This window comes from Mesocricetus auratus, unplaced genomic scaffold, assembly GCF_017639785.1.
Source record: "Mesocricetus auratus isolate SY011 unplaced genomic scaffold, BCM_Maur_2.0 Super-Scaffold_100003, whole genome shotgun sequence".
NCBI lineage: Eukaryota > Metazoa > Chordata > Mammalia > Rodentia > Cricetidae > Mesocricetus > Mesocricetus auratus.
In genome coordinates, this window is record NW_024429188.1 from 39,861,091 (window position 1) to 39,887,982 (window position 26,892).

At 37.2% G+C, this 26,892-nt stretch overlaps 1 pseudogene; it reads right to left on the reverse strand.

Moving 5' to 3' along the window:
* Positions 1-24,141: 24,141 nt before the first annotated feature.
* On the reverse strand, positions 24,142-26,628 carry LOC101837085 (annotated as a pseudogene).
* Between the last annotated feature and the right edge of the window lie 264 nt (positions 26,629-26,892).

The following is a 26,892-nucleotide window of genomic DNA, read 5'->3' on the forward strand; positions in this document are numbered from 1 at the left end:
ATGAGGTGACAATACCCCATTCTCATAGTTTCTCTGTATAACTGTGTTAGGACCTACAGTCTCCCCTTAAGTCATCTTAATTTCCTAGGGAAGAGGAATAAATCAGCAGTGGGTGTTGTTGCCCCCAAATTTTACTCACAGAAAACTTTTTAGCTATACATCTTTGATAATGTGATCACAGCGGAAAGGTCTATAATGATAAGATACATTTATTTATGGACGAGAAGATCCTTTTGACTGCATCAAACAAGGAAAGCATATTTGATTTGCTTATGAGGTAATTCACATGCTCAATAGCAACATTGATTTTTCTACTAACAGATTTCAGGAAGTGAGGAAAGAGAAAGAAGGAATATCAAGCTAATTCTTGAAAACTTCACCTGAAATGTAAAATCAAAAAATGTTTAATTACTACCTGAAAACACTAGGTGTTTCTGAAACATGGGATTCAACTTCTGTCTTAGTTGGATTTGGGGGAGGGAGCTTTTGCAATGTGTATTTATTATTATAATCCTCCTTTTGGTGGAATGATATTATTCAATAGAATCATTAATTTCACATATGATCAGACCTGGCATGTAATGGCAATATTCAGAAGGGCTTCCACTGCCAGGGGGTTGGCAGGAATTTGAGAGCACCTTTGCCTTGTTTCAATCCCTTTTCCAATGTTTCTCATTCACATTGAACTGGTCACAGTTTTTTGTTTTGTTTTTACCATCTCATGCTAATGATCCTTGGTTCATCCCAGCAGTAACACCAGCAACATGTTCCTTCATAAATGAATGATGTCTCCCATCCAAGTACTAACCAGGCCCGACCCTGCTTAGATTCCATGATCAGACAAGATCAGGTGCGTTCAGGGTAGTATGGCCGTAGACAGATCTCCAGAGATATACAAGGATAATACCAACTGGCAAACTAAGCAATAGTGGAGAGACTATATTAATTGCCCCTCCTTGATGGTAAGGTTGATGACTACCTTATATGCCATCCTAGAACCTTCATCCAGGGATTGACAGAAGCAGAGACAGATACCCACAGCTAAACACTGAACTGAACTTCTGGAACCTAGTGACAGAGATGGAGGAGTGATGAGCAAAGGGGTCAAGACTATGATGATGAAACCCACAAAGACAGCTGACCAGATAATGGGGAGCTCTTGAATCCCAGACTGATGGCTGAGAGATTGATCCAGTCTCCATGAATGTAGTGCCAGGAAGGAGGCCACAGAAATCACTGGGGCCTTGGGTAGTAGATCAGTGTTCACCACGGTTAATGAATGAGCTTTGGGATCTCATTCAAAATAGAGGGATGCTCTCTCAGCCTGAACAAATGGGGATGGGCCTAGTTTCTGCCCAGGATGAAATGACAGACTTTGGAGATCCCCCAAGGAGGGTCTCACCCTCTCTGGGGAATGGTGTGGGGATTGGCTGGGGGCTGGGGGACTTGTGGAGGGACAAGGGAGGAGGTGTGGGAGAAGGAGCTGGGACTGACATGTGAAACATTCACGTTTCTAATTTAAATAAAAACATATATTGAGGAAAAACAAAAAAATGAATGATGTCTGCAAAGCAAACAATGCTGGAACTGAGAGCAAAATAAAGCCGAGAATTTAGGTAGTCATCTTGCTACAAAAAGGCTCGTTGAAATGACATGAATCTGGAAGATCAATTTTCAAGGTCTTCTCTGAATTCTCCAAGCAATGTTTTTATCATATACTTTAGTGTCCACTCACCTGTAATCCTTTGGAATAATGAACCTGAAATAACATTTTGATAAATAAGTTGAATTGATAGATGAGATATATTTGAGGGATTTTCTGCCTCCAAGGCAGTAATAGACTGAAGGAAAATTTCAAGCATCATCTCAACTTTTGAAAAACATAAAATTCAATTAAAATGTGCTATAATTAAATAATAATTCTCCCTCACATTTATTGTTTCTACAAATATTATGATAATTGTCCCCATGTATATTAAAATTTGATGACAAGTAGGAAATAGATGGCATTATATTAGCCAAATACATTTTGATAAAAGGAAAGATTTTTGGGAAATCATTTCTCTAATGTTTAACAAATGGTAAAAAAAAAACCTGATTAAAAATATTTCATTTCGCCAGGCATTGGTGGCACACGCCTTTAATCCCAGCACTCGGGAGGCAGAGGCAGGCGGATCTCTGTGAGTTCGAGACCAGCTTGGACTACCAAGCAAGTTCCAGGACAGCCTCCAAAGCCACAGAAAAACCCTGTCTCGAAAAACAAAACAAAACAAAACAAAATATTTCATTTCAATACTGCAACCTATGAATGGGAAACAGAACTCTGAAGCAAAGCAGCATACTGCAGCTTACTTTCCACTTAAGTTTCCCACAACGTTCAGAACCTTATTTGTGACTTCTAAATATCATAGATAGAATCACTACCCTAATATCTACAAAATGAACTTCAATTCAAAACCACTGAGAAAGATAAATAGGGCCACTGATTAAGGAAGCAATCCATTAAAATTCATGATGACTCTAAACATATATGTCCCAAAACAAAGGGACATTTTCCGCAGGTTGACTCGGTACTTGAAAGTGGAGAGGTTGGAAGTCAGGCCTGATCTACATAGTGCCAGTGAGGCCTTAGGGAGTCCAATCTGAGCTTCCATTTCTTTTCCTGTGAAAACTAGGATATAAATGCACAGAGTTACAAGGGCAGAGTTAAGTTTTAAAGTCCAGAAATCATGTGCAACACAGTAGAAACTAATGTTTGCAATTGTTTTGTTTTCATTGAACTACTTCTGTCAAAAACATAACTTATTGAGATAGATTTTGAGATCATTATAAGTTCCACTATAATCATGATGTTATAAAATTCACAAAACATCTCTAAACTATGCGAGCTGATAATAAAAAAAATTACAAGTCGAGCAAGTGCTTTTTTGAAGTAAGAAATTACCTAAGAAAATTAGCTCTTTAACCTTTTTGATAAACGAAACTCAATATAGTTATATTACAAGTAACTAAAGGCATATAATAAGAGATTTGTAGTCACAAAATTGGAAGATATTATTACAAAAGCATAGACTGTGCTCTGATTAGCCTTGAGGCAAAGAACTTAAAGTAGCTTAACTGCTTGTTACTTTTCCTCTACGTTTCTATTGATAAACATGATAATAAAAGAAAGTAAATTTGATTTACTCAGGCAGAGAGAACAGATGCTATGTGTTATAAATTTTGCTAAAAGCCTGTGAGATAAGAAAGTGCATTTACATGGTTGTCTAACTATTTCCAATTTAATTTATGTGGTACAAGTAGAAACATTAGAAAAGTTTTGCTTTCTCCTGTCCAATGCTGATGAAATCAATCTGAAGAATCTCCCATTAAATGAATCACCCTGAAGACAGTGTTCTTTACGTTCTCTAATATTACTCTGACAAAAAGAAAACTGAGAATGATCTTTGACTTCTGATAAGAACCAGGGAACAAACCAAGAAAACAGAAGGTTACATAAAACAAATGATAAAAATAATTTATAGATTAGACATGTATATTTTAGAGGTAAAACTACCAGCTCTCAAGAGAAGAGAATAACCTATCCAGCCCAGTACAGAGTGGTTTGCTATAAATAGTCTGAGAGAGAAGAGTTGAAAATTAGCAAAATGTAACAGAAAGAGAAACACTTGGGAGAGTGAGTTGGTTTTTATCATAATGTGAGCTTAGTAAGGAACTCTGCTGCTCCCAAAATTGACAACCTATAAAATTCTCCTCAAAGATGGTAATATAATCTGCAGGTTTCATAACCACAAAATAAAAACATTTGTCCTTCAATCCTTCCATTTAATCCCAGACAAAAGGAGAACCCCTGACATTAAACACGTAAACAGGATCAGATCAAGGGATACAGTATAACAGTAATCATTTGATTTATACCTGAAGTTTGATACTGTAGTTTTATTCCAAAACATTACAGGTATTTTTAGAAACCTGGGTTTATAAGTAAATTTGTTCCAGGTCTTAGTATAAGTGTTAAAATATTGATGGTCAATTTTATTATTAAATGTTAATATAATAACGTTAATACTAATTAAGTCTTGGAGAATACTTACTAGTCTCTAGGTATAGGGTAAAACCCTTCACACATATCATCTGTTCCTTAACAATCCTGGAAGTTGAACATTATTATTTCTGTTTAAGGATGAAAAAACTCTTTAGGTTTACAGATGGAGAATTTCTGTGACTTCACAATTTTATTACCAGATCCTTGTTCTTCTCTACCAAATACTTTGAAGCCCGATGAAACACTGAAAAAGACAAAAAAGTGTACAGGCCACTCTTACCTAAGGATTTGCCTTTCTATGGTTCAGCTACCCATGATCAACTAAACTGCAATAGTATTGTTTTCTTTTACTTTTTAAATTTAAAATAGAAACCAGCTTGTTTTGCATGTCAATCCCAGTTCCCTCTCCCGGTGAGGCTTTCCATGAGGGATCTACAAAGTCTGTCATATCATTTGGAGCAGGGCCTAGGCCCTCCCCCTGTGTCTAGGCCAAGTGAGTATCCCGCTATCCTCCCTCTCTTCAACTGGATTCCAGGAATTCGGCTCGGTGTTTAACTATGAGTGTCTGTTTCTGCTTTCATCAGCTACTGGATGAAGGTTGTAGGATGGCATGGTGTATAAGGTAGTCCTCAATCTCACTATCAGGGAAGTGTATTTAAGGTAGCCTCTCCACTATTGCTTAGATTGCTAGTTGGTATCATCCTTGTAGAACTCTGTACATTTCCCCTAATGCCAGATTTCTCTTTAAACCAATAATGGCTTATGGTATCTCTTTTCTTGCTCTCCTCTAGTCTTCCCCTGACTCAATCTTCCTACTCCCTCCTGTCCTCTCTCCCATCATCTTCTCCACTCCTGTTCTCCCCTACTCTCTCCTAACTCACTCTCCCCTCCCCCCCATGTTCTCAATTTGCTCAGAATATCTTGTCCCTTTCCCCTTCTCCAGGGGACCATGCATGTAACACTTAGGGTCCTCCTTGTTTCCTAGGCAGTGTGGACTATAGGCTTGCAATTCTTTGCTCTATATCTAAAATCCATACATGAGTGAGTACATACCATGTTTGTCTTTTTGAGACTGGGTTACCTCACTTAGGATGGTTTCTTCTAGTTTCATCCTTTTGCTGGCAAATTTCAAGATTCCATTGTTTTTTTCCACTGAGTAGTACTCCATTGTGTAAATGTACCACATTTTCTTTATCCATTTTCAGTTGAGGAGCATCTATCTTGCTTCCAGGTTCTGGCTATTACAAATAATGCTGCTATGAACATAGTGGAACAGACATCCTTGTTGTATGAATGTGCATCTTCTGGGTATATGCCTAAGAGTGGAATTGCTGGATCTTGTGTAGACTGATCCCCATTTTCCTGAGGAACCGCCATACTGAATTCCAAAATGGCTGTACCATTTTGCACTCCCACCAGCATTGGATGAGTGTTCCCCTTTCTCCACATAATCTCCAGCATAGACTGTCATGGTGTTTTTTATTTTACCCTTTCTGACAGGAGTAAGAGAATATCTCAGAGTTGTTTGACTTGCATTTCCCTTATGGCTAAGGATGTTGAACACTTTCTTAAGTGTTCAGTCAATTTAGATTCCTCTAATGAGAATTCTCTATTTAGATATGTACCCTATTTTTTAATTGGATCCTTTGGTGTTTTGGAGACTTGCTTCTTGAGTTCTTTGTAAATTTTGGAGATTAGCCGTCTGTCAGATGTGGGGTTAGTGAATATCTTTTCACATTCTGTGGGTTACCTTTTTGTCTTGTTGACTGTGTCCTTTGCCTTAGAGAAGCTTCTCAGTTTTAGGAGGTCCCATTTATTAATTGATGATGTCAGTGTCTGTGTTACTTGTGTTATGTTCAGGAAGCAGTCTGCTGTACCAATTCATTCAAAAGTACCACCTAATTTCTCTCCTAAGAGGTTCAGTGTGGCTAGATTTATATTGAGGTCTTTGATCCATTTGGACTTAAGTTTTGTGAATGGTGATAAACAGGGATCTATCTGCAGTCTTCTACATGCCAGAATAAAGTTAGGCTAGTACCAGTTTTTGAAGAAGCTTTCTTTTTTCCATTGTGCAATTTTAGCTTCTTTATCAAAAATCAGATGTTCACAGTGTGATGAACATGAAATGACCTTCATCTCTTTTGATTGATTTTAGTTTGAAGTCGAATTTATTAGATATTAGGATAGCTATACCAGCTTGTTTCTTGGGGCCATTTAATTGGAAATATCTTATCCCAACCCTTTACTCCAATGTAACATCTGTCTTTGAAGTTGAGGTGTATTTCTTGTATGCAGCAGAAGGATGGATTCTGTATTCGTATCCATTCTGTTAGTGTGTGTCTTTTTATAGGCGAGTTAAGACCATTAATACTGAGGGAAATTATGTATCATTGAGTGTTAATTCTTGTTTGTTTTGGATTTGGTGGTGGTGGTGGTGGTATTGTGCGTGGATTTATCGGCTTTTTCTTTTGGCGTTTGGTAAAGTGGGATTACCTATTACCTATGTTTTTGTGAGCGTAGTGAACTTCCTTATGTTGGAGTTTTCCTTCCAATACTTTATGTATGACTGGATTAGTGGATATGTATTGTTTAAATCTAGTTTTGTCATGGAATTTCTTGTTTTCTCCATCTATAGTGATTGAAAGCTTTGCTGTGTATAGTAGTCTGGGCCGGCATCTGTTATCTCTTAGTGTTTGTAGAATATCTATCTAGTACCTTCTGGCTTTCAGAGTTTCCATGGAAAAGTCAGGTACAATACTAATAGATATGACCCACACACAGCTAAACACTGAGCTGAACTCAGGAATCCCGTTGCAGAGAGGGAGGAGTGATGAGCAAAGGGATCAAGACCAGGCTGGAGAAACCCACAGAAACAGCTTACTTGAACAAGTGGTTGCTCATGAACCCCAGACTGATAGCTGGGAAACCAGCATAGGACTGTTCCAGATCCTCTGAATGAGAATGTTGTAAAGAGAAGCTTTTTCCTTGAGAGAAGCCTTCCCGCCAGCCTGGTTCTAGAGCCGCATCAGTCCCAAATAAACACACAGGAGGCTATATTAATTATGAAGCTGTTGGCCTTGCTTCTTTCTTACTGGCTAGCTCTGACTTAAGTAATTACCCCATAATTGTTAATCTAAGTATGTTTCTTACCGGAGAATAGTTCCGGGCTTCCTACCCCATGGCGTTACATGTTGACTCTCCTGTGTTTCTCCTACCCAGAGTCCTTCTGGACTCCTAGTCCCTCCTATCTAGATTCCCTATTGGCCAGACAGTGCTTTATTGACAAATACACAGGACTTCCCCAACAGGATGTCAGTTTGGAGGTCTGGGCAATCTGTGGAGCCTCTGGTAGTGGATTAATATTTATCCCTAGTACACGAATGGACTTTGGGAGCCCACCCCACATAGAGGGATACTCTCTCAGCCTAGACACACGAGGAAGGGTCTAGGTCCTGCTACAAATGATACGACAGACTTTGAGGATCCCCATGAAAGGCCTCACCCTCCCTGAGGAGTAGAAAAGGCATGGGATAGGGGGTCAGTAAGGGGCAAGGGAGGAAGTGGAGGGAGAGGGAACTAGGACTGACATGTAAAACAAGCTTGTTTCTAATTTAAATTAAAAAAGGAAAAATCTAATAGATCTGCCTTTTATGGTAATTTGCATTTTTCCTTTGCTGCTTTTAATGTTCTTTCTTTATTCTGTATGTTTGGTGTTTTGATTATTATGTGGCAAGGGGACATTTTTGTGGTTCACTATTTGGTGTTCTGTAAGCTTCTCGCAATTTCATTGGCATGTCTTTCTTTAGGTTGGGAAAGTTTTCTTCTATGATTTTGTTGAATGCTTTCTGCACCTTTGAGGTGGGTTTCTTCACCTTCTTCTATACCTATTTTTCTTGGATTTGGCCTTTTCACTGTGTCCCATATTTCCTGAATATTTTGGATTAGGAATTTGTTGGACTTCAGATTTTGTTTGGTTGATGAATCTATTTCTCCTAATGTATCTTCAACACCTGAGATTCTCTCTTCCATCTCTTGTATTGTGTTGGTTATGCTTGCATCTGTAGTTCCTGATCATTTACCCATCTTTTCTAATTCTATCATTCCCTTAGACTATGTTTTTTTTATTGTCTCTATTTCAGCTTTCAAACCATGTACTGTTTGAATTGCTTCTTACAATTTTTGGTTTGCCTTTTCCTCCACTTCTTGAAATTTTGTTTGTTTTTTCTTCAATTTCTTTAAATGGTTTTCTCATTTCCTCCTTTAGGGTCTCTATCATCGTCATGAAGCTGTTTATAAGGTCATTCTCTTCTGCTTCATCTGTGTTGAGATGTTCAGGTCTTGCTAGTATAGATTCCCCAGCCTCTGGTGCTGTCATATTGGCTTTTCTGTTGTTGAATATGTTCTTATACTGTTGTCTTCCCATTCATTCTTCTAGTTGGTGCAGATGGGGTCTCTTCCTCTCCTGTTGTTTATGGGTCCAGGGTTCTCTTCCAGTGGATTCAAGCAGGTCCGATACTCTGATGGCTCTCAAGATGTGTTTAGGCAGGTCTGAGACACTCTCTTTCCCAGTGGGTGGAGGCTGTACTAGCACCACAACGTCATCAGACTCTGGTTTGCTTGGTCCACCTGTGGTGAATTGACCTGCCCGCAGTCCTCAGGCCAGGTGATCCCAAAGAGGACAAGCAGAAGTCTGGCCTGAGACAGGGGCCCATGTTCTTCTCTCCCCTGATTGGGAACAGGACTAGCACTACAATGTCAGCAGACTCTGGATTGCTTGGTCTACCTGGAATAAGTCGACCTGCCCAAAATCCTCAGGCCAGGAGATCCCAAAGAGGACAAGTGGAAGTCAGGATAAACTTCAATAGTATTAAGTGGAAAAGTACAGAAATAATTCATGTTTGGGGAGTGGAGATATGGCTCAGTGGTCAAGAGAATTGGCTGTTCTTCCAGAGAACCCAGGTTCGATTCTACTGCCACACGGAAGTTCCCAACCATCTATAATTCTGATTCCAGGAGATCCAATGCTGCCTTCTGGCCTCAGTGGGCAGTATATGCATATGGTGCACAGTCATAATTCAGACAAACACACACACATATAAAATAAAGATAGATAAAATCTCAAAAAGGAAATAGTCATTTGTGTTTTATTATCCAGCTGTGAACCCCATGAACTACTAGATGTAAGCAAGATGTGCCCAGTGTGAAATAATGGCAATACTTACTGTTATAGGAGTAAGCAATTTCTCTCTGCTTGTTGATTTGAGACCCACTCCCCAGGAACGAACCCATTCCTGGTATTGTAAAACTAGTTAAAAATCCATGCTGGAGGAGACCATGGGTCCTAAGAAGTAACTGAATAAACTGAAATTGCAGTTTAACTAAATTGCTATAGTGAAAAACAGCCTTCCAGATATTTATTTTATACCCATAGAGAAATGCTACTTTCAGCCTTAAACAAAGAAGCCCATTTTTCTAGTAAACAGTGGTAAATGTAGGAAGTCATGGCTGTATAAGGTACTGAGAATTAGTGAGAGATGATTGTTCAGCTATAAGAAGATATTCATACCATCCCCTCTGTGAAAGAGAAGACAGGACATGTGTAAGTTCTAAAAGAGAGGGATAAGGGCTATAAAATGTCATCTCCTGCGCAAGACCTAGTCATTATAATAGTGAACTCACAGGAACTGTAGATGTATGCACTGCTCCTGGACAAGAATCAATTCATCAATAGTCAGACAATGGTTGGGGAAGGGTCCAGGGGGCCCCACTAGTCGTTGCTAAAGTATTTGTTGATTCTTGGAGAAACAGAGGCATTACCTTCAGCTAAATACTCCATGACTCCATCAGGCGCCAATGGATAGTTCTTTGCAATGTTCACACAAATAGCCCTGGCTAAACGAAATGAGTCATAAAAAAGTCAAGTCATGAATCTAGGAAAGAAATTGGTAGGGCATAATTGAGAGGCATAGGAGAAAGGTAAGAGAGGGTGGGGAGAGAGTAATCAGGATATATTATATATGTGTATGAAATTATCAAAGAACAAAACAATTAATCCAGAAAAAATTCATGTTTTAATTAATTTCACTAACACATATTGTACTTATTTCCCTTTTTACTAGTTACTGTTTCTTACTATGTCTAAGTTATATATTGAAAATTATGATAGATACGGATGCATAAGTGGGATGGAGATAAAGGTGATAGGGATGAGAGTAACCAGAATGAATTATATACATAAAAATTGTCAATGACAAATTTAATTACTTTTTGAAGTGTTTTTAAGTAACAAAAATTTCAACTTTAACCTAATATATATATTGTACTCAAGTCCCCAATGTCTCTAAGTAGACTTCAAACCTAATGTTGAGTGTAAAGCCCTAGCAGCATGGCACTTATAATCTCTGACTTAGAGCTTCACTGTGGCACTAATAGAGGAAAATATTTGAAATTATAAACTTTCAAATCACTTGATTCTAGGTATTATTATATTTATCCAGATTAACATTACCCAAATGATTCTGTTTGAGATGTTAAACAACTAAACAGTAGAGAAAATTTTAGGTATATCAGCTTAAGAAGAAACATAACAGATCTCAACTTGCTGTTGATATGATTATATACTTGGAAAATCTAAGAGAATCCACTGAAAACTAAGGAGAAAATAAGTAGGGCATTAAAATTAATATGTAGAAACAAACAGTCTTCCTTCATGCAAACAAAACTATAAACCTACACAATGGGAGATAAGACCCTATATACAAGAGTAACAGAGCAGATAAAATACTGGGGAGATAATTTAACAAATTAAAAAATGTATATAAGAAAAATGTATAAATCAACTCAAAAGATACAAAATAATCACCTTGAACAAGTTAATATTATGCCACCAATGTTGTTTTCAGTTTGATTTAGTTTCTTTTCTTGTTTTTTATTTTGAAACAGGGTCTTACCCTGTATACCAGGCTGGCCTCCAATTCACAAATATCCAACTACCTCTGCTTCTCAAATGCTAGGATTAAAGATGCATGCCACTATACCTGGCTATACCACGTTCTTGATTATAAATACAACACTTGTCATAAAATAGTTTTTAAATTTACTATTATCCTCATTTTAAAAAATATAACAAGATGTGCTGGCAAAATAGCTCAGCAGGTAAAGGGGCTTGCTGCTAAGGCTGAGGACATGAATTTAATATCTGAATGCACGTGGTGAAAAGAGACAAGCAACCCCACAAATTGTCCTTGAACTTCTACATGTATTCTGTGGCATGTACATGAGCACAAGCATACATGCATACACACAAAAGGATAAATATTTAAACGACTTTTAAGATACTAATGTTTAGTGGCTGGAGAGATGGTTCACTGGTTAAGAGCACTTGCTGTTTTTCTAGAAGACCCAAGTTCAGTTCCCAACACCCATGTTAGGTGGTTCACAACTGGCTATAATTACAGCACCAGAGGCACCTACACTCACATGTACACAACGAGTTAAATATAAGAAAAATAAATTATAAAAAGTACCAATATTTAATTCTAAACATTTAAAATCTGATTGTAAAGCTATGTGGGGAAGATAGAACAAGAACAATTGAGAAAAATTGCTGTGGTCCACATACAAAAGGCAGTTGAAAGAATGGAGAACCGAAGAGTAAAATATATATTGGTAGCTCTCTTTTACATAGCATGTGATATACCAAAATGAAATACAAGGTTATGTGTTTAACCCTAAATCTTAAATCACTAAAGTACTAAATGAACATGTGAGTACATAGTTTATAACTTTATTAGCACATGGTGAAGGACTTTCTTTTCGTTGTTGTTGTTTGTTTGTTTGTTTTTCGAGACAGGGTTTCTCTGTATTGTTTTGGAGCCTGTCTGACACTCACTCTGTAGACCAGGCTGGCCTCAAACTTACAGAGATCCTCCTGACTCTGCCTCCCGAGTGCTGGGATTAAAAGTGTGTGCCACCACTTCCCGGCTAGGACTTCCTTTATTATGAAGTTTGTGTGTATGGCACGTGAATGCATGTACCCATGGACACCAGAAGTAGGTGTCAGCCACCTTGGGGCTGGTATGACAGGCAGTTGTGTTTCCACTTGGATCACTTCCCTAACATACGACACTGTATATACAAATTGTCCAAAACCCTGAGGAAAGTCCGCAATCTTAAACATACTTCTAGTCCCGACATTTCATTATTTTAAATATTTATTTGGGGAAGGGGGCAAGTGCTCTTACTTGCTAAAGAATTTCTATAGCCTTTGTTTTTTTAAGATTTATTTACTTGTCATACATTAATTTACACTAGCTGTTCTGACTGAGGTGACATGGAGTGTCAATGTAGTCTTAATTTTCATTTTTCTATTGTCTATAGACACTGAGTATCTTTTAAAATATTTATTAGTCATTTGTATTTTTGGCACTGTTTATAAATTTCATAGGCCCAGTTATTGACTGGAAGACTTAGGGGTGGTGTTTAAATTTTGCTGTTGTCTATGTATTCTAGATATTATCTTCCTTTCTGAAGTATAGCTAGCAGATTTATTCCTATTCTGTAAGCTGTTTACTCTGCTAATAGTTTCCCTTGTCTTAACAATTTTAATTAAAATATAATTACCTAATTTCTAGATTCCTTTTCCTACCTCCAACTGCTCTCTTGTCCCAACTTCTAATTTTGTAACTTTTTCTCTTTATTACTGCTACACATACATGTAAATGCATAAGTATGTAAGTACAATCTGTTGAGCCCATTTGGTATTGTTTATAGGTATATGATTTTAAGGTTGATCTTTTGGTGTTATATAACCAGTTAAGGAGCTCTTCCCTGAGGAAGACTAATTATCCCTTTCTAGCCATGTACCTGTAGTTCATTGTCTAGGGGTGGGTCATCTCAAGGATTCCACTCTTTTGGCATATCTGTTGGTTTTGCCATTGTTTAGATTTTGTTTAGGCAGTCAATTGTTACAGTATCATGGATGTCATAAGAGTTATGTTGTATATCTATAACATAACATAAGATATATAATATAACATAAGAGTTATGTTGTATATCTATCACCTGAGGCTAGGCCCTCCACTATGACCTGTTCTCTGTATTTTGACCAATTGGGTTTGCTGTAATGGTTTCCATATGCTAAAAAGAGAAGCTTGTTTGATGAAGGGCAAAAGCTACATATATGTAGGATGAGCATTCAGAATGCAGTTAGGAATTATGCTGGCCTAGTGAACTAATGGTAGTAGGTCCTCTTTAAAGATTTATGACTTCACTAGCTCCAAGTAGTTAGCTAGGTTTGCAGTACCAGGAATAAATTTCCTGCTGTTGAATGGGTCTTAAGACCAATTAGACAGCTGTTGGTCACTGTCAAAATTAGAGCCACTTTTGCACCTTTAGGGATAACTCGCCATGCTGGTCATTGTTTGAGCTCATAGGCATCACAGCTAGAGAAGAATACTGATTGCTTCCCTCCCTTGACAACTTGCATAGTACTTTCTCGTACTATGTAACCTAGACTGCAGGAAGGAGGCTTTCCAGTTAGATTGAGGGGGATTTCAGGTTAAATCCAGTTTGAAACATCTGAGCTCTGTTTCTAAAGTACGACATAGTGTCTTCAGCAATAGGAATGAAACTTCAACCTCTGAGAGGCAACCAAGGGCAACAGCAAAAGCAATGGCCTATATTGTTTTGAAAGATTTTTAATTTCATGTAATCTCCTTTGTCAGTTATTGGGATTGTTTCATTATTATAGTCCTCTACAGATCATTCTTACCTATGTTGTATCTTGAAGTGTTTATGTCTTCCTCTGGTCTATCCATATCAGTATTTCAGACTTCATAATAAGATCCATTTGAATTTACTTTTGTGCAAGGTAAGAGATAAAGATGTAATTATATTTTTTTCTGAATGTAGATACTCAACTTAACCTAGCACCATTTGTCAAATGAGTTACCTTTTTTCCAACATACATTTTTCTACCTTCATCAAAAAAATGAGGTGGCTGTAGCTGTGCTTTTCTTGTATCCCCCATTCTACTCCATTGGTATACACGGCTGTTTTGTGTCAGTATCACACTGTCTTTGACACCTATATATAGCTCTATAGCATAATTTGTGGCCATGTATTTGAGTAATTCTAGCATTGTTGAGAAAAATTTGGATTGCTATGGTTATTTGGAGTCTGTTGTGTTTCCATACAAATTTTAGGATTGTTTTTCTAGTTGGTGCAGAATATCATTGGAATTTTGATGAGTTTAAATTGACTCTGCAGGCTGTTTTCAATAACAGACATTGTTGTAATATTCTGCCAATATATGAGAATGGAAGTATTCAATTTCCTTCTTAAATGATTCTAAGTTTTCATTGTAAAGGTCTCCTACGTCCTTGGTAGATTTCTTACAAAGGATATTATTTTTGAATCATTATAGATGGAATATCTTTCCTAATTGCTTTTTGGCAAGTTTAATATCCATATGTACAAAGGCTATTTATTTTTGCATATTGTTTTTAGATATTGCTATAACTGACAGTGTGTCCTAGTGATCTATTGCTGTAACACCTCTTATAAGGAAACATTCCAATGGGGCTGGTTTAGAGTTCAACAGTTTCGTTCATTATCATCATGGCAAGAAGCATGATAGCATGCAGGAAGGCATAGTTCTGGAGAAGTGGCTGAGAATTCTACAACCAGATTGACAGACAGCAGGAAGAGAATGAGACACTGAGCCTGGCTGGAGCATCTAAAACCTCAAAGTCCATCTCCATGCCCAGTGGCATGCTTCCTCCAATAAGCCCACACCTACCCCAACAAGGTCACACCTCCTAATATATTGCAACTCCCTATGAGGCGATGGAGGCCATTTTCACTCAAACCACCACACAGTGTATATTAAGTATAACCATTTTTAAATGGCATCTGTAGAAACTTTTAAGCATAGGAACTTGTCATCTGCAAATTAATTTGAAATCTTTCATTCATGTTTATAACACTTGCATTTCTTTCTCTTGTCTCATTGCTCTGTTAAGATTTTGAACCCCATGTGGAATAAATCATGACTTTGGCTGATTTGTTTTACTTTTGTTCAGTCTACAAAAGCGGAGGTTGGGAATTTTGAACACCTTTACCAGTGATACACTCTGAATTCTCAAAGGCTCTTCTTCAGCAAGTTTTATTATTTGAAGTGGCAGGCTACAAGATCAACTCAACAAAATCAGTAGCCCTACTATATACAGATGATAAAAGGGCTGAGAAAGAAATCAGAGAAACATCACCCTTTACAATTGCCACAATCAACATAAAATGCCTTGGGGTAACGCTAACCAAACAAGTGTAAGACCTGTATCGCAAGAACTTTGAGTCTTTAAAGAAAGAAATTAAAGAGGCCTTCAGAAAATGGAAAGATCTCCCATGCTCTTGGATAGATAGGATCAATGTAGTGAAAATGGCAATCCTACCAAAAAGCAATCTACAGATTCTATGCAATCCCCATTAAAATACCAGCACAATTCTTCACAGACCTTGAAAGAATAATAATCAATTTTGTATGGAAAAACAAAAGACCCAGGATAGCCAAAACAACCTTACTCAACGAAGCAATATCTGGAGGCATCTGTAGTCCTGAAAACAGTTTGGTATTGGCACAAAAATAGACAGGTAGACCAATGGAATCGAATTGAACACCTTGGTATTAACCCATACATGTATGAACATCTGATCTTTGACAAAAGCTAAAAATATACAATGGAAAAAGAAAGCATCTTTAACAAATGGTGCTGGCATAACTGGATGCTGGCATGTAGAAGAATGCAGATCGATCAATGTCTATCGCCATGCACAAAACTTAAGTCCAAATGGATCAAAGACCTCAACATAAATCCAGCTACACTGAACCTCTTAGAAGAGAATGTGGGTAGTACCCTTGAAGGAATTGGTATAGGAGACAGCTTCCTGAACATAACACCAGTAGCACAGACAGTGAGGTCAACAATTAATAAATGGGACCTCCTGAAACTGAGAAGCTTCTGTAAGGCAAAGGACACAGTCAGCAAGTCAAAAAGGCAGCCCACAGAATGGGAAAATATATTCACTAACCCCATATCTGACAGAGGGCTAATCTCCAAAGTTTACAAATAACTCAAGAAGCAAGTCTCCAAAATACCAAAGGGTACAATTAAAAATTGGGCTACAGAACTAAATAGATAATTCTCAATATAGGAGTCTAAAATGGCTGAGAGGCACTTGATAAAGTGCTCAACATCCTTAGCCATCCGGGAAATGCAAATCAAAACAACTCTGAGATACCATCTCACTCCTGTCAGAATGACTAAAATAAAAAACACCAATGATAATTTATGCTGGAGAGGTTGTGGTGAAAGGGGAACACTCCTCCACTGCTGGTGGGAGTGTCAACTCGTACAGCCACTTTGGAAATCAGTATGGAGATTCCTCAGAAAAATGGGAATAAACCTACCACAAGACCCAGCAACTCCACTCTTAGGCATATATCCAAAAGATTCATATTAACACAACAAGGATATCTGTTCCACTATGTTCATAGCAGCATTATTTGTAATAGCCAGAACTTGGAAGCAACCTAGATGCCCCTCAACCGAAGAGTGGATAGAGAAAATGTGGTACATTTACACAATGGAGTACTATTCAGCAGAAAAAAACAATGGAATCCTGAAATTTGCAGGCAAATGGATGGCACTAGAAGAAAGCATCCTGAGTGAGGTAACCCACTCACAAAAAGAGAAACATGGTATGTACTCACTCATATATGCATTTTAGACATAGATCTGGGGAGTGCCAGCCTACAATCCCATGGCCAGAGAGTCTGGGAAACAGAACCTTCATTCAATGGCTGATGGAAGCAGAGGCAGACTCCCATAGCTAAACACTGAGCTGAACTCAAGTTACCCAATGACAGAGAGGGAGGACTGATGAGCAAAGGGGTTAAGACTGGGCTGGTTTAACCCCCACAAACAGCTGACCTGACAAGGGTTAGCTCTTGAATCCTAGACTGATGGCTGGGATTCCAGCATGGGACTGATCAAGACCCCCTTAATGTGGGTGTCAGTGAGGAGGCCTAGGTAATCTATTGGGCCTTGGGTAGCAGATCAGTATTTATCCTGGGTATACAAATGGACTTTGGGCACCCATCCACCAATGAGAGATGCACTCTCACCCTGGACTCCCAAGTGAAAGTCTTTTCCCTGCCCTGGATGAAATGACAGACTATGGACACCCCCATGGATTGCCTCGCTCTCCCTGGGGGAATGAGGGGATACTGGAGGGGTTGGTGGGAGGGCATGTGAGGAGGGGAGGGAAAGGGAGAGGAACCTGGAATTGACATGTGAAGAAACCTTGTTTCTAATTTAAATTTAAATTTAAAAATAAAAATTAAAAAAGATACTGCATTGAACTTGCTACATGAAGTCTATGCTACATATAAAATTCCAAGCCTTTGTTAGCTTGCTGTTATCAAAATTGTAACATGCAGAGCAATAAAGAATTCATACATAAAGTACATAAGAGATCAATATCTACCTAAAAATACATAAGAACTTTGAACCTGAAAAATAGCACCCACAATATTCTTGAAAACATTGTTCTTCTATATTTTGCTTAAGTGATAATTTTCTAAACCCTCTATGACCCTGAAATCAACTAAAGGACTACAATAAAACACTGGCAAAATGAAATAAATGATTTTATTTCATCTTCAACTACTGTGAATATGACTTTTGAGAATGAATTATCCACCTTTATTGGTAACTAGAGAAACAGAGAAATTGTTGTGCAAGCATTAAGGATGTTTCTACCCATACATATCTCAGTTTCCTTGTGCGAAAAGAACATAGAATACCTTCCCTGCCTACCTCACAATGGTGTTGAGAATCAGTTAAGGAAGTGCATTTTGAAACCTGTAAATTATTTTAACCTTTATGTGAGTGCATGATGTTCATGTGCATGTTCATGTTCACATATGACATGCCACAATGTGTATATGGAGGTCAGAAGTCAACCTTGGGTATTAGTCCTCATCTTCCACCACATCTGATGCAATGTCTCTTATTGTACACTCTGTATTCCACGCTAGATTTCTCACAAGCCTTAGAATATTTATCTATCTACACCTTCCATCTTACCAGAGGAGTACAGAGGTTATAGTCATACACTGTGACACCCAGGTTTACATGAGTTTTGTAGATCCAAACACAGGTCCTCACGTTTATATGGCAATCACTTTTATCAACTGAGACAACTCTTCATTCTAAAATTTGTAGAATATTTGACAATATAATGTTGACATTATCTTAATTTCAGAATGAAATGCAATTTATTACAGACAGAGACAAGTAGGTTAGCCATCAACAAAATGTTTGCGTTAAAGAGACCAACTTCCTTAATAAACTGCATTCACACCTCAGTAAGCACATTGAATTCTAAGGCAATGGTTAGTAAGACTGTAAACAGAACCATACGTCTGTCCCAATCTTAAAGCATATTTAAAATTTTTACCAAAGTAATCATAGTTTGATTTGAAAATATTTCAGAAGAGTTTTTATGTATCCAACAGATAGGTGGAGAGGTACATAATTTTCTAGAAATAAAATTAAAACCCTTATTTTTTAAATGTGAGAAATAATAAATATATCAAAAAGTTGTAAGTTGCATACAAGCTAATATCTTATAAACTGCACAGTGTTCTGAGTTCAGGCAGCCAATATCTAATGAGATCTCTCTCCTTGCTGAAAACTATGGTAAAGTTCATGCTCCTTGGGAGTCTGAACATTACAATTGGAAGCAATGTATTCTAACTGAGCCAAAAAGTCTTGAACAATCCCTTAAGTAATTGTATAGCATTGGCTTCATCAACGTTTCATTCTAACCAAAGGTAAGGTCCTTACTCTTTCCCTGTCTTTCAAGGATGGAAGCAAGAAGTTTCCACTTTTTCTAAGAGCGTGGTCTAGGGAGGTTAGGATATACCTACTATAAAGAAGTTTTCTATTATAGCAATGTCAACATTGAAAACAAAAGTTGTAAAGTTCAACTTTTCAAGAAAAAAATCCACAGGTTCTGCTAAGGAAGCTCAGAACACAATCTAAGAAATTTACAAGTCACCTTACTCTGTCATGAAAGATAAATAAAAAGGGTTGATACCCAAATTAGACATTCATACTGAATCTCCAGTTTGGTTATAAAAATCAAATAAATTTACATCATGATTCTCAGGATTAAAAGATTTACTTCTAAGAAACTCTGTGCCTGAAATTGTTATTGTTGAGAACAGGCTTTAAATGCATTAAGTATATTCAGAAAAATAAACAGAAAAATAACAACACTAATTGGGCTGACCTGCCTGCCTCCAGAAAGTAAAATATATGTTTGACAGGTAATTAAATACAATATTATAAAACGAGTGTGAAATCAACAGAGAAACTCTGCAGAATGCCAATGGCAGACTAACTTGTTTCTTTCACCTTCTTTTAACTTCCACATAATTCTTTCCACTAAGGCACCACTAAAATGTATGTCTTGGCCATTGCCAAAAGAGCTTCTCTTTATAATGAATGTATATTTTGTATGATAAGGCAATATTATGCTGAAATAAACATGGGCTTTAACATTGGGTGCACACAGGGCCAACTTCTGACTTTGTCACTTAGTTCATGGAGCTGAGTTACTTAATCTATCCAAGCCTTATGGTTTTTCCTCCACGAAATAAGAATAATACTATTTTTGGCAAAGCTGTTAGAATAGGAAACTTTCTACTTGTTTATATAATTCATTTACAGTGACAGAGCAGAGTATAGTCACAATAAAAGTTTGCAGAAATATATATATATATATTAAAAGTGTCAATCTCAGAAGACACCCCTGAGAAAGAACACCATCATTGCAATGATAATAGCTATTATTTTCCTGAAAAGGATATAGTTAACTTCTATTGGGACTATTTTTAGTGCTAACAGCTTTCAAACACAGATGTAACTTTTGCTCTTAGCACTAAGGCCCATCCACAAGAACAGTTAATCCATGTCAGTCTTCTCTTTTAAAAGGTTGTAATGGTATCAGACATTGAAGGTTTTGATTGGATAACTCAAAGAATTTCCCACCTGCTGTGATTCTGATTGGTCAAGTGGAAAAAATAAACCAGATATATGTGAGTTGACCTACAAAACTCATTTTTTACAAAAAAAATGGACAGTGGGATTTGCAAATAAAAGAGTAATGTTATATTATAGTCACCATTTAAAGGTTTAGAAAATACTAATGTTATTTTTTAACTCTGAAAATCATCATAAAATAAAGATACATAAAAAAGAAACCGACAAAAAATGCTCAAATAATTACAGAAAAATTTAGAGATTTATTGAGCATTAAAGGCCAATAAATAAGTCTGCCTGGGTTTAACAATAATAAAAAAGTATGGCCTATTTGTGGTGATTTTCTTCAGTTTGAGCATGGACACATTTTCTCTCCACTAAGAATGGATTCTTTTATTCTCAGTTTCATTCAAGTAATAGTGGACTCAACTTTTCCTTAGTATTGTGGGATACCATGCTGTGGAAATGGCTTCAAATAATGAGCACGGGGAGGGTGGCTGAAATGCTGCTCATGTTTACACTGGCACACAGGCACAAACAAAAGCTCCAGTATACCAGCAGCATTCTGTTGATCTGCTGATTTTCTCCGATATGGTTCCTGCCGAGACACAATAACAAGGGAAAATAACAAAAAGTCGGCTAAAAGATCCGTTATGGGGATGGTGAGCAGTGCCTTTTTAAAATGAGACTGTAATATGTTCGTATGGTGCTGAAATTCAGCCAGACTCCTCAAAATAATTCATAAAGATAAAGTTGCAAGTCTATTGAAAATATTCCCACAGGGAACTCCAATGGTGTACCCATATCAAATAATGGAGTACAGTCTAAAGAAGAAGCTGGTTGTCTATGCTAGTCCTTCTACCTGCCCTTCTTACCCAGCATCCTTCTGTAGGGTATTGTTAGAGGAAGCTGTAGCAAGTCATGTGACCCTAAATGGGCACAGCTTATAATGGATATATTATACATAATAAGAATGTGGTCATTTTAGGACTTATGTATATTATGACCATTTACCCTTTTGTGAATGGTCACAATCTCTGGTTGATTTATGAGACTTCCTGTCAGTAGTCTCAAGTCAACATCATATGTAGAACTGACCTCCCCATCAGAAAGAGTACTAATTTTGTATGATCCTTTGTCAAGGATTAAAGTTCAATAACCTTTATAAAAAGGAAAGGAAAAACCTAATCTGAGATTTTTTTCTTAATTAGTAATAGTGACTTTTATGTCTATAAATCATTTTGTAGCCCAAACTCAATGTCAATTAGATATTTTAGTTATTTGTTCTAACATCATAATAATTAATCAATAGCTGTCACTAGTACTGATATAGACATAACAAAAAATCCTAGGCATAGGCACATGGCTAGTCTTAACCCTCAAATTGTTAGGTGGTGGAATAAAAGTGAAAGCAACACAAGAAGCCATGTAATGAATTTAATGACACTCAAATAGCTTGGTCTCTGCTGGATGCCACTGGCCTCCCTCTAAACATCCTATTCATGCTACTCACAATACCAGTAGCATCACTTTTTCTGACAATTTTCAATTTGCCCTGACTCTGGACCAATTCTACCATCCAATCACTATAACTGAGAGTTGGAACAAAGGTAAGTCAGTGGCTTAAAGTAGCAAGTGATTTTTTTATATGTTCATCTTCCTGTACCATCATGACTTTCCCCTCCATACTACCTAACCTAAATACTATATATGTAGCAGGTATAAAAAATCAAAGAGAAATAAAAGGTTATGGAGAGGAAAGCAATCCAGTAATTGGTGATCAATAACCCCAATACCAGAATCTGTGGTATCATTCCATCAAATACCTAGAAATAAATTTGTCAATATGACCCTCCTATAGAATAGTCTTGATTTTACTCAACATTGTTTAAATTCATCCATTCCTAGACAGGAAAGCAATGAGGCCTTAAAAACTTGATGTTTTGTAAGAATAAATAGGTTAATATGCTATCTTTCCATTGTAACTGAAAGGAATCTAATATAATGTGGCTCAAATGAAGCAAATAAGAGATTTTTAATATTTTAACTCAAATTTCATGGAGAATATAGTTTCGGGAGTGGCTTGAACTGGGGGCTGGAATAATGTCCTGAGGATTTCGTTTCTCTCTTGACCTCCATTCTTCATTTCTGTTTTCCCCTGGAGATCCTTTCCTATCCTTCAATCTACCAGGACATATAATCCCTTAGGAGAAAAATAAACCTTCATCTTCTCAATATTTGTAAGGAAATATGAAGGTGTGTATGTTCTACTCATGAAGGAGAGGTTACATACAATTCCCTATCATGAAAGAAAGTATAGAGAAATGTGGTCTGAGAGTTTCCCAAAGGAAAATTGAAGTGCTATGACCTCAAGAGAAAGGAAAGGGAAAAAATCAGAACAAAACAAAACAAAAAAATATCCACCATGTAGGACTAAGTATTTAAGGGAAAATTAATTTTGTTAAAACAACAGAAGATATTATGCCTTCTCATGTGTATTATCTTTCTTTAGATAACAGTCTTCTACAGTTTTATCTGAGGTGTGGCTGGCTACCCTAACAGCTAGGTGTAGCTGTTTGACCAAGATTGGGCTGATGGATATAAAAGAAAGTCTGATGTTCAACTCTCAATTCATCTTAAAATAAAGACGTTTCTATGGATAACTTCTATCTCCCTTCTCACTGAGAATAGTCACAACTATAGCTGCATCCTTGGACCAAAATCCAGAAGCCCATGTTAAAAATGGTAAAGTTCATCCAGTAGCCTGCCTCACAGAATTGTTGGTGCTTTCCTTTCATGTTGATGTGACAAAATACCCTGACAAATCTAGTTTAGAAGGGAAATGCTTGTTTTCTATCACAATTCAAGGGTACAATCTGTTGTGGTAAGGAAGTCTTGATGGTTAGGGTCTTGAGATAGATGATCTCATCACATCAAAAATCAGGAAGCAGTGAATGATGAATGCTGGTGAACAAGTGATGATTTTCTGTTTTTATATAGTCCAGGACCCAAACCCAGGGAATGGTGCGGGCCACTTTTAAGATGTCTCTTTCACCTCAATTAAACTATACAAAATAGTCTCTAAAAGGCAAGAGGCTAACAAAAATCAAGATAATTCCTCACTATGTGTCTGTCACTGGGTTTCCTAAGTGAGCCCAGATCCTGTCAAATTAGCAATCAATACTACCCACCCTACCCAGTGAAACAGAAAGGGTTTTGTATTCAATCTAAATTACTTTTGAAATTTTATCTGAAAGAGAAATGGATATCTTATATCTATAAATTAACATCTTATATCTTTAAATAAGCACCAGCCTTATTTAAGTGACTATATTTGGGAATGTTCATTTTTGTTTAACCTATTATTTATTTAATAATAGTTATTAAAAGGCTAAAAATGGAAAATAATAGAGGAAATTTACACAGGTATGTTAAAATAATAGAACTATACTGCTTTCTAAGTTCACATATATTTTGTGTAACTACAATATTGGGATATATAATAAGAACATCTTTCTTAATCTAAGACTCAATGTTCAACCCTAAACAGAGCACAACCCTACCACTACCAGACTCAGGGAACATTGCAGAAGAGGAGGTAGAAAGATATTTGAGACAACAAATGAGGAGGAGTGCAGTCTTTTGAACATAGTATGGCTACTACTATCATGATCTCACAGTATAAGAGGTTATCTCCACAAGACCAAGTCACCCAAAATTCCAGTATGGGGACAGTAAATTATTTCCACATTCCACCTCAGTCTGAGAAGCTATTGGCTGTAGATAGTTTCTGGAGGTGTGAGAATCATTCTTTATGGACTATATCCTCACCAATATGTTTTTCTATGTTCTAGTGGATGGCCCCACACCCATTCACATACGGGCATCTCTAACTGAACTTAATGGGATATAAAAAAAAGATGTGAATATGAGAGGGGGCATATTAGGAAAGATAGAGGGTGACTTAAAGAAGAAAATCTGGAGTAGATACAAATATATTTTATTGTATTCTAGTTTCAAAAAAATGAATTTTTTCATTTCAAGTTTATTAAAACCTTAGCAGTACAAATTATCCAGGTACCAGATTATCAAAAGATCAACTCAATGAACTCCACATTAAAAAAAGGAGGGGGGAAGACAAACATAAAACAACCCTAAAACAATAAGAACAACAAAAAAAAAGAGATTCAACAGTTAAGTCTTGAAAACTTAAAACTTGAGACAGGAAGGAAGTAAGTGTGCACAACTCACTCATCAAATTTTGTCTTCATTTGTTCTGGGGCTTCACTCATGATCGCATTTTTTATTTTTGTCATGTACATGGTCATTTTCTTGACCCTTTGATTTTTGGTTTTCTTTTTCCACTGGGGTTCTGGTCTTCTCGTCTACCTGACTTTTCAATTCATTGTCCTGACTGCTCTGTTTTGGTTTCAACACTACTGGACTTTGATCTCTATCAGCCTTTTTTTTCCCCTGTTATTACTTGAGCTAATATGATCAGGATTTTTAGAGTACATTCTTTTTTCACACTCAGAATTTTCTTTTCTGTGTGAACTCTTACTCTCTTGGCTCCTATATTTTTCTTTGTTTCGACTTTGACTTTCTTCTCTTTCTGAGCTCCGGTACTCTCTCCTTCTTCTGCTCCTGTATTTACTTCTCAATTGTCCTGGAGTTCTCCGATCCTGGTTCCGTGACCCTCCTCTTCTCCTATACTCCTGCTCTCTGTACCTGTGGTACTCCTTGCTTCTGCTGTGATCTCTGTCATGGCTCCTAGAGTGTACTCTTCTGCTCCTGTCCCTGCTTCTGCTTCGCTCCCTTGTTCTACTGTTGTAACTGTGTTTACTTTTAGTTAGATCGTGTTCTCTACTCCTAGACTGTGCACGTCTATCCTTTTCTTTACTTTTGCTACGATCATGCTCGTTACTTTTTGATTCTACCTGTTTAGAATTCTCTTTGCTTCTACTCCTTTCCTGATCTTTCCCTCTAGAATCCACTTGTTTTTCTTTTTCTTTAATAGTCTCATGATCCCTGTCTTTACTTCTTGACCTCATCCTCTTGTCTTCATGTCTGTTATGTTTGATTCTCTTTCCTTACTTTTGGATCTGTCTTTGCTTACTCCTACTTTTGGATCCCCTTTTCTTCACTTTGTTTTTATTATATTTATCATCCTTTTCTGAATTTCTTCTGATGTCTCTCTCTTTGCTATCAGATTTATGGTCTTTAACTTTCTTTTCCTTTCCTATTTTTCTGTTTGGACTCTCAGACATGAGTGTGTTGGGTTGGTTTTTTTCTCTTTTACTCTAACTGGGCTCTTTTGATTTTCTTTTATTTCATTTAACTCACTCTTATTCCCTTTGTTCCATCTTTCACCCCTCAACACCCTCATTCTTTGAGCTCTTTGCATTTCTTGTCTCCAATGTGGAGGGGTCTCACTTCGTATGAACTGATAGCTTGATCTGGATCTGGAAGGAGTTCAATAATGCCTTGGTCCTCTTCCTTTAATTTTCCTGCCAGACCTAGTAACTAAGAACCATCACTGGTATGAAGCAGGCTGGGAGTTAGGTGAATTACACTCTCTTTCTCTCTGTTTTTCCTTTACTTGTCATCAGCTTTAGGAGGATTTTTGTCATTAAGAATCTATTTTCTGGTATAGGAAGGATCTCCTCTGGATGGACAGTAGCCTAGGGCTGTGCTGTGCATCAAGATCTTCTGCTTCACTTTCACTAGATGAATTCTTCTTGCTTTTCTTTTGCTTCTTCTTTTCCTTCTTATGTTTTCAGGAGTTTTTCTATGTTTCTTTTTTCTTTTTCTGGATTTTCTTTCAGAAGTGCTTTCAGAATCAGAGAAGGAATGAGAATCACTTGAGCTATCTGAATCACTGGATGATGATGACAACGATGACTTATGCCTTTTCTTCTTTCTTAACTTTAGATTTTGGAATCAGCTCTCCACAACCGAGTATCCGCACCTCAGCAAATGGTTTGCTAACAGCATCTGTTTTCTGGTTTTCAATCTCTCTCACAACTTCTTGACCAGAGATTACTTTCCCAAAAACAACATGAAGCCCATCTAAATGAGGAGTTGGTTTTGTTGTTATAAAGAACTGTGAGCCATTTGTATTCTTCCCTCTGTTGGCCATTGATGATAGAAATTCTTTGTTGTGTTTAACAGCAAAACTTTCATCTTCAAAGAATCCTCCATAAATAGATTCTCCTCCTCTTCCATTCCCTTCACTGAAGTCACCACTCTGGACCATGAAATCCTTGACAACTATGTGAAAGAGACAGCTATTTTAATGTAATGGCTCCTGCGTTGACTTTCCTGTCCCCTTTTCACCTGTACAAAGACAACGAAAGTTCTCAAACGTTTTGGGACATACATCAGAAAATAATTCAAAGACAACTTTTCCAATAGGTTGATTATTAATGGCAATGTCAAAAAACACTGAGGACGCTGGACCTTTATTCCCATGGTTCCAACACTTAAGTCTTTAAGTTTGGGGAAACAAACAATAAAAAACAAAAATCCACAAAGGAGAACTGAGCCAATCCTTTTGCTCCTGCACTGCCAGTATTCCTCTTCTCCTGGGCCCAGTCCTGTAAAGTGCTTCAAATCTACCGCCGTCAAGAAAGGTGCTAAAGCCCACTAACTGCCTCCCTCCCCCACCCAAAAAAAAGAATTTTTGAAAAATAGAAAATAAACTAAATGAATGGAACATCTTTCTTATATTAGATT